This window comes from Phyllostomus hastatus, unplaced genomic scaffold (assembly GCF_019186645.2).
Source record: "Phyllostomus hastatus isolate PE091 unplaced genomic scaffold, TTU_PhHast_1.1 phas_contig_40, whole genome shotgun sequence".
NCBI lineage: Eukaryota > Metazoa > Chordata > Mammalia > Chiroptera > Phyllostomidae > Phyllostomus > Phyllostomus hastatus.
In genome coordinates this window covers 80,878,597-80,888,339 of record NW_025333872.1, presented here as the reverse complement: position 1 = coordinate 80,888,339, position 9,743 = coordinate 80,878,597, and positions in this window count along the sequence as shown.

Here is a 9,743-nt window from a genome sequence, read left to right as displayed (position 1 = left end):
ACAAAGCTGCGAGTGGTTCATATTTCTACCAGCTAACACAGAAAGGCACAGAAGACTGGGTAGAGTTCTTGGAACTTAGTAGCGGCCTTACACTATTACAATATTAGTCTCAGACTAAAGACGGTTCCAGACTTCACTCCATCCACCTCCCAGAAAGTTGCAAATAAAGTATGAAACTATCTAACTGATTCCAAGTAAAGGTGCATCGGAGAAAAATTCAAAACAATAAACAAGTACCTAGCATTCATCAACATAATATTTGATATTCTATCAAAAATTATGAGATCCTTTTTTAAAGCAGATAATGAGCCATAACCTGTAGGAAAAAAATCAATATAAGTAGACAGAGATGCAACAGGGTTTAAAATTAACACACCAAGAATTTAAAGTAACTCATATGAAAAATGATCGAGGTGGCCCTGACTGGTGTGGCTCAGTTGGTTGGGCACCACCCTGCAGATCAAAAGATTACAGGTTCAATTCCTGGTTAGGACATGTGCCTGGGTCGTGGGTTTGATCGAGGATTTGGTCCCCAGTGGGGACACGTACAGGAGGCAACTGATACATATTTCTCTTACACATCAGTTTTCCCCCCTCTCTTTCTCCCTTCCTCCCCTTCTCTTTGAAATCAATAAAAGAAAAAGAAGTGTAATAACTCATGTATACACATGCTCTACAAACATATTAATGAAGATATATGAAAGCAATAATGTGAAAAGTGGTAGAAATTTTTCTTTAGAAAAATCTTATGCATACAGGGGCAGGTCGGAGGTATAAGGACAGGGCAGGAAGGAGAAAGGATTTGGAAATTATTGAGGTGGAAATGAGGTGTCACATGCCTGATGATGTCGATGTCTCATTAAGATATAAGATGAGATCATTTACCAGTTGCACGGAGGACTTGAAAAGAGAGAATGCCTGGGAAGGCTCACGGGAGTCTCAGGAAAAAAGATGACGAGCGCTGTCAGCGAGCAGATGTGACTGCTCCATTGTAATTGGAGTCCCTGACACTGCAGATGGCTGGAGCTGCATGGGGCTCCATCGTCCTGCTCGAGGATTCCTCTATAAAGCAAAAAGAAAAGCACACAGCAGGGGTGTGATAGGTGTGGTGAACACAGAAGAAGTTTGGTAGGTCTTCGGCATCAATGCTGGAGTGCAGCATGGAGTTGAGAAAGGCCAGGGGGCGGGGTAGGGGGTGCTGTTGGAAAGATCACTGGGCTGGCTTTCCAAAGACAGATGTGGTCTCTTGTCTACAAATAATAACTTATTTAACCTTAGTTAAGCTACCACTAAGGTCTCTTCTAGGAAAAAAACATTTCGTTACTGATTTGATCACGAAGTCTTTTCAGGGAAGCAAATCTAAATACAGAGAACAGGGCTGATTATTCAGCTGCAACAGATAAGGGCCTGGAGGTTTCGGTGAGGACAGATGGAGAATTCACTTAGCAAGGGGGAAGGGGAGAGGTGCCAGGCTGGTGCTCCTCCAGTTTCTCATTTTCATTCTTTTACCAGGCAGGTCTGGGATGTGGTTAAGAGTTCATTGTTTGGGAGTTTAAATTCCTGCTCTGCCCTTCTTAACTAAGTGACTTGGAACAAGTATCTCTCTAAGCTTCTGTTCCCTTGTCTGGTAAGCGGGGATGATAGTAACACAACTACATACACCCTCTGCATTACATGATGCAGCAGTAAGATAGCTAAAGAGGGCTTCATACTCCCAACACAGTTGTTCCTCTTCTCTATTCTGTTTTCAAAAATTTGAGCTCAGAATTTACTTTTTCTGAATTCCTACAGCACTTCTTATTTTTGTCTCCACATTTAGTCAATAAACAAAACATTCCGTTGCCTTTGTTCCTCAGAGTACGTGCGTTTGTCCGTCTGTCTATCTTATCTCCTTAACCAGACTGCAAGCTTTTGGAGAATGGAAAGATGCGTGTTAGATTCCTTGGGTATCCTTTCCAGTCTCTAGAACACACTGTAACATTCAGCCAATGCCTGTTAAATAAATTCAGCTGTAAGTCCTGAATAGAAAACTCTGTATCAATCACACAGCTTCGGAAGAGGCAGGTGTCGAACGGTTTAGCTGGGGTTTGGGTGTTTTTGTTTGTTTCCATTTGGTCTGTGACTATACATAGATTCCATCATAATGAAGCTGACAAAGGAGAGATGACATTTTGGAAACAGAAAAGGAATTTTGGATATTACAGCCCAACATTTGTCACCTCCCTGGCTGATGGCAGCACACGTTTGTTCCTTCCCTTTGGCTAAATTTGGATCAAATGCTGGCTGAGTGCACTAAGCAAGCCAGAACTGCATTGTGCCTCTATTTTGTGACATGTGAGCTCCCTGCTTTAATCTCCCCTCTACTGTATAAAAGAGGATCTGAGGCTGTTAGACTTCAATCCGGTGATTCATGCAGCTGGCACACAATAGATTCCACCTCTCTCTTCACTGCCGCACAATATCAAGCTAAACAAAATGTCTTAGAAAGCTTCAGCGCATGTAGTTAGCCTGCCACAGATCCCCCTCCCCATACACACACACTCTCTCTCCATTTTTCCTTCTACTGAGCAAAAGAGTCCAAATGCCCAGCACCTGCCTTTTTACTGACATTTCCACAAAGGTAAAGGAATGAACCTTTTGTCAATGCCAACCAAATGATCTGTTTTGAAACAATGGGATGAAATGCCTGGGCCCCTCTCCTTGCCACTGGATTATAGTGCAGAGGCTTAAAATAAAGGACACTTGATTTTATTGATTTAATGAGGGATGGAGGCTTCTGCCGGAGCATCCCTGGTGGCAGAGGAACAAGTCTTGTTGGCAGGGGCCTCCACCGAGGCACATCCCTTCCATTTGTTTGGTTTTGCAGTGGTGCTTGCTCGCTCGTGGGTTCGGCTCTTGGGATGACCCACAGTGCTCCCTCCTGGGCTGCGTGAAGCAGCCAAATGCCTGCAGTGGTTTCAGCGTGCGTGCGTCTCCAGACAGGGACTGTGGAGGACAGGCAGCCTGGTCCCGCAGGATAAAGAGCTGCAGGAAGAGGTGACAGGGGAAAGCACATCTGTGAAAGAGGAAGAGTCAAATAAAACAGACTGGAAAAGAAATAGTACTTCTTGCTGCAAAAGAGATTGTGTGCCAAACCTATTATTTCCCAGCAGAGTCTATTTCAGCTGGGTTTCTAACCCCGCTCTGTCTGTCCACCCCATTTGCTACTCCCCACCCCCACCCCTGCCCCCTCCCCCTCCTCCATTATCCAAGTTTGAATAGTGAGGAGACTAAGGGGGTTCAGGCAGGGTGTTTTGTTGTGGACGGGTCCAGGCACAGCTAGATAATCTTTTTGCTTTTGTTCTCTGCTTCTTTGGGATTTCATGTGATATTATTGTTGACATTTTCATATGGAAATTTTTGCATTATATGTGTCCTCTTTTATATGTGCCCTATTTTTTCCATACAGTCTGATTTCATTATCCACTGTGCCATGTGAAAGGAAGGGACATTGCCAGTCACCTGCTGACCAAATTTAAGCAGTGATCTCCTTTTAATACCGAAACGGACTGCATGTTTGTTAATAGACATGTGTACAGCCGGGATCCCTGTTAATATGAGCATATGTCTCTATACACTGTGGACATTTATTTTAATGTATTTATACAGTCCACCCATAGATTAAACACCCTCAATTCCCTCTGGTGTGACTGTCTCTCTGATTGCTAACTTAAAGAGAAACAGTTCCTGAGAGCATATGGTTTCCAAAACATAGCCCTTCCCCCTCCCTTTCAGTTTACACAAAATGAGCTGCTACCCCTCCCCCCGCAGCTTCTCTGCTGTCTGCCGCAAGCGAGTCTGAAACCAGGGGGCAAAATCATTAGTTCCCAATTACCTTAAGCCATGCAAGATAACCTCTCTCAAGGGCTGTTGGTAAAATATGCACAGGGTGCCAATGTCTAGACAGTTATGAAATATAGGTGTAGGGCTCGGCCACCGCAGAACGCCAATGCATCTCAAATGAAGTGCTTTTATTAAAGTCTAATCACCAGGATAACTAATTACGCCAATACCACATAGTTAATTAAACCCATTATAGTTACTATTCCCATGGAGAGGAGGTCAAATAAAGCAACCATCCTCTTGGTGCTACTAGGGCTAACAAAAGAAGGGGAAATTAAATAAAACACAAGACAGACCTCTTCATTTTGCATGTTTTTCTTAAATGTTTAATAACTACCTAATAAAGACCTACAAGCAGGTCTTCAAGTGTAAGCCATGCCCAGAGGTTGCTGAGATGTTCAGAAGACTGCCTTGGAACTTAGCAGTAGTTCAGTGAAGTGATTACCAACTGTTTGCTTGATCGGTGTAAGGAGTAATGACAAGTCACAGCGGAAAATAGAATGAACAGCCGCTGTGGTTTTACTAATATCTTGCAGAGGAACATGATGGAGGGCGGTGCTCATGTTTCAGTTCAGTCTGGCTTCATGAAAAACTACGAGAGGACAGCTCCCATACCCGTCAGCCCCCATGCCCGTCTTGATTCTAGCCAAGGACTTCGAGAATGACACGCTAAGGTGAGTTCTTAAAGCTCAGTCGCCAACCAAAGACACACAGATTACAGATCCTGCAGTTTCAACATAACTTTCTTGCACTGACACCCAAACATAAACAGTGATTCACATGTGACCATGGAAAAGAAGAGAATTCGAGTACTCTATGGCACAATGGCATTGTTTGGGAGACTGTGAGCAAAAAGATACCCATCTCCACACCCATACACACACTCCCACACACACATACCTCTCAAACACTCACTAATCTCTGGAAAATAAAACCAAGATATTTTGATCCTCCTGGTCTGAAAATTCACCAGGTCATTATATCACTGTCACACCTTCTTCTCAAAGCAGCGCATTGTACGTAGAGAGGATTAGCATTTACTTCTCCTGATTAACAAAGAAAACTTTGTATAAAAGGGCCACGCACTGAGACGTGCAAATGTGGCCAGCCTGACCCCCTGCAGGAGAAGGCAGACAGGCAGTAGGGAGAAGAGGTAGAAGAGGAAGGAGAAAGAATGCTTTGATCCCAGTGCGGCAGGCACAATGGAGCAGGCAGCACCCCCAGCAAGCGCTGACCCTGAGCAGGCTGCAGTTTGGCACGGAGTCCGGGAAGCAATATAATGAGTAGCATTTTGTGGGATGGCGTGAAACAGAAGACTGCAAAATCCCTGTTCTTGTTGGATTTGCTTGTTACCATTGTTTTGATTGCTGTTGATATTATTGCTATTGTTGTGGTGGGTGCTGTTTTCCAGCTCGGGGAATATGTAATATTGTTACAACTGCAAGATAGGCTTAGATATTTTTCAGTAAGCACATGCTTAGAAAACACAGACTGTAAGCAGAAGGCAGCACAAAATGTCACATGGGCCCAGGAAAAACAAAGGTCAGATGTTAAATCCTGTATGTGCCCAGGGGTTTAAGCTGACATAAGGCATTTAGTTCAGATGTAAAACAACCTTTCATTCACTGTCCACACCCTCACCCCTACCCAAAAACTTCGGACTTCTCTGTTCTTGTGGAGCCACATGCTACCTACCAGTCAACCAGACCCAAACACTGCGAGGTTTTCTTTACTTGGCGTCCTTTGTCAATCAGTGGCCTAGGCCAGGGGATCTCTTGCCCTCCATCAGTTCCCCCTCCAAGCCCCCTTCCATCACCACCCTCATCACCTCTCCTTGCTATGCCCTCCTCGTCTCTAGTCACACTCTCCTTTCAATCGCCGGTAAACACACTCTTTCTAAAGTATGGTTCTCACCTGATTCCTCTGCTCAAAAGCATGCCTTGATCACCCAGTACTCTCCTATAGTCTAATTTATAAATTCTCATTTGCCATTACAATTGTCTCCATTCTGTCTGTGTTCCCTGTGCAGATTTACCTCGCAGGGCTTTCTTACCTATGACCTGTGCCCCTCCCCGACTGGGTCACACACTCCAGAGGCTCCAGGCCTTTGTTCCATTGATGTGCCTCACCCCAAATCCCTTCCACCTCGCCTCTTTCAAAACTCCTACACATCCTTCAGTGCTCATCTTAAGGCCTCTACCAGGCAGACTTCCCTGCTGTGCCTAAGCTACAGATGTCCTCATCACTCTGATTTCCCACAACATGCCTTTAAATGTGTATTTTATGACCATTATCATAATCTCCCTGCAATAATCAAATGTACTGATTGTATCATTTCTTCAGATTTTAAAGTCCCTGTAAAAATTCAGAGACCGTATTTTACCTATAAGAGTTCAATTAAGTATCTAGCTACTGAAATTAAATTAAAAGTTTATTTTATAGAATTAGGGAGTCTTCTAAAACACCGGGTACCGATCCATCTACTTGGGAAATTTTCTGCTATCGTAATCCAAAGGACTCAAATAAATGAATGCCCTCAGACCCTTCAGTCTCCATTATTTCATGATCTAAGGAGAATTGTTACAGGGTGCAGCCAAGAGGGGGGGGACCCCAAATAGGCATTTGAAATGGGGTCCAGAACTGAAGGTGTCCAGGAGATTTTAAGATGTCTTCACCCCTTCTGCCACAGGTGTGAGTTGGGGGAAGGGACACACGGAGCAAGAACATGCAGGGCTGTTTTGTACAGCAACAGCTTTGCAGCTAATCCATGGCATGGTCATTTAACATACCTATAGCCTTTGGCTGGTCACTTAGATATGCTAAATAGCTGTGGCCATGCTGTGGGCCTGGGGGGTGGAAAGGGACTCCCCCCACCCAGGATGTGGCTGGGGGGCAGGTCCCCCGAGTTACAGCGCCTGGGTGGGAGCTCGGAGAAGATTGGCTCCATGACGTGGGGCCACACCTGCCCAGACCCACAATGGCAGCCAGAAAAGCTGGAAAGAATGGGAGATTGAGGGCAAGTGTGGCCAAGTGTGGGAGGAGTCAGAAATGGGGCTGCAGAGGAAGATTGGCGCAGGGATTTAAAACCTGACACAGCAGCCATTGAGAGAGCAGCACAGGGTTTTGGCTGAGTAGGGACTCCCATGGCCCTGGGAGAGAGGACCACATGCTTTTGCCAGAGTGGGGACCCCTGCAGCATTAGTAGGGGGAACCACCACCCAGCTTTAGCAGAGATCCCAGCAACACAGCTGAGGGTGCCAGGAACCCAGGGAGGTCTCCCAGCCAAGGCGGATTACTGATAAGAACCGGGGGCTGCCTGAGCCATGGACTTCTATTTCTTGTCCTAAGATATGGTACCCCAGACTGGGCAAAGGGGGAAGGAAGAACTATGTATGTTTGTGGGTGTTTTAAGGGACTTTAGGATTTTGATGAAGACATTAGGTCACTACTTTAAGTCTGTATAGCATTAAATAAACATTTCCTTTCCTTTTCACCAATCTCCGGCATTGAGAGACATCTTTCCTATAGACGGGGGACATAATGGACCTGGGGGTTCCTTTCAGTAATAGTATAGCATCCCAGGCCCCTCTTGATGTTCTATAACAGAATGAGTGCCATTGTTACAGTTAATTCCTGAGAGAAATGGGTGAGCAAACCGACCCCATAAATTACCCTAAAACTATTTTGACCAGATAAAATACAATATGTCATAATTTTATTTGAAAAACTGTGTTGATAACTTAATTGTGTGAATTCCATGATTTATACCTCGACGCCCAAGCAGACACAAAAGACCACCTCGTGACTACACAATTTTTAATGCTCCCCTGATTGATGCCCTCACAACTTTCATGCTGGATAAATTCACACCTGGAAATTATTTTACTTAACCTTCAGAGGCAAGGTGATTGGTTATGCTAACTACATGGAGGGCAGAATAGTAGAGAGGAAAGATTAATACATTCAGATTCATGAGATCTCAGTTCTAGCTCAGGTTCTGTCCACTCACGAGTTAGCGACAAAAAATGATATTTATCACTTAATAACTCTAACTCACTGCGAGGCCGCCCCCTCCGCACGCACACACAGAGCCATACTACTGGACTTTCTAAACTTTAAAACAGGAAATAGAAGAACAGTCTTAAGATTATTGAAAGAAGTAAATTGAAATAATTAATACATTCATTCATAATTTTAAACTGTATGATACACAACTTCATATGACTTTGGAGAAAAGTAAAATTTTCTGCCCCTTTAGAATTGTAATGCAAATATTATTCATTCAAAGGAAAGAGACAATGTAAAATTAGAAATGAAGAACTATAATACAAACTTTGAACAATATAAGACAAAAAATAGTATACAGTGTCATATAAACTTAGAACAATAACCAAGTTACTGCTACCACTTGAATGTAACTACAGAAGCACATGGAGTAGTAACAAAACAAACCAAAGCAAACCAAGGGCTGTGTTCTACATGGATATATGGCTGTAGTGGCATAAATTCAAGCAGTGTTGAACCAAAATGAAAAATCACTGTTTTATCAACACTTTATTGCTTATGGAATATCTTATGGAATTACAACATATTTTATCTGGTCAAAATAGTTTTGGGGTAATAGCTTTTGGGCAATGCTTTTGAGAAAAGCATTTCTTTGGGTCAAAAATGATTTTATTGTTCAAAAATGGACTTCTCATTAAATAAATTAGATATAAGCTACTGAAACATAAAAAAATTCTGAATCAAGATGCTTAGAATTTTGACTCTATCCCAGCCTGGAATGAGCCACAGATAGTTCAGGGTTTTCCAGTGAAGAGTGAACATAGAATGTGAGCTGCTGTAACCCCAACTTCATCCCCCCAAAAATACCGGAAGGGAACAAAAAGACAGAATCATGCTCTGTGTTGAAGGAAGGAAAGAAAAAACAGAAAAAGGGAAGAGAATAATGTGAGAGGCAGAGAGTGAAAGAGAGAGATAAAAAAAGAAAAGAAGGAAGGAAGGAGAAAAAGAAATAACATATAATGAAAAATTGCTGAAAGAAAATCAGAAGGCTGACAATCTGGAAAACCTAAGTGACTCCCCTAAATTTCTCTCAGGGACCTCACAAATGTCCTCACTGTTTTTCCTTGCCTGGATTCTTGGTGTCTCACTCTAATTACGCTTTCACTAGGAAGATGATAGTGTAAAGATGAGGAATGACCATGGATAAAAAGAAATGATGACCCTAAACCTAACAGTAATAAAATGTTTTCCTGTACGTATTCAACCAACAAATGTACCCAGTTTACGCAGGAATACACCAATGATGTTTCAATATACTAAGGCATCACTCCTACTACACATAAACATTTCCTTCCAATGGCTACCCATTTTCTACAAAACATGATCCATACACTCTCCAAAAACCAAGCACAACTTAATTCTGAAACCTCACTTTTGGCCACACCTGCACTCAAACAATATTCTGTAGAGATATTATAAGACTTAAACTATCCTGCATGGTAACCAGAAAACAAGCAGAGATGGCCAGTTCAAGCAAGAGATACAATGTTAACTCAGAGGTGTCGGAGATTAAGGTCTGTCCTCTATGAAGCCTCCCTTGACCTCATGGGCGAGGTGGAAAGTACTTCACTAGAAAACCTCTGACCTTTAGCTTTCCTCTCTTAAAACACTTACCTCACCCTACTGGGTTTCTCTTTTACATTTCTGCCTCCTCTACTAAACGGGAAGTTCTGACAGAGCCAAGACATTTAATCATTTCTAACACAGGAAACTCGCAATGAGTCTGATACATATTAATAGCGATATTGTTTAATATATACATTAGACATTCAGAAGAATTCTGCTATCATGAAACT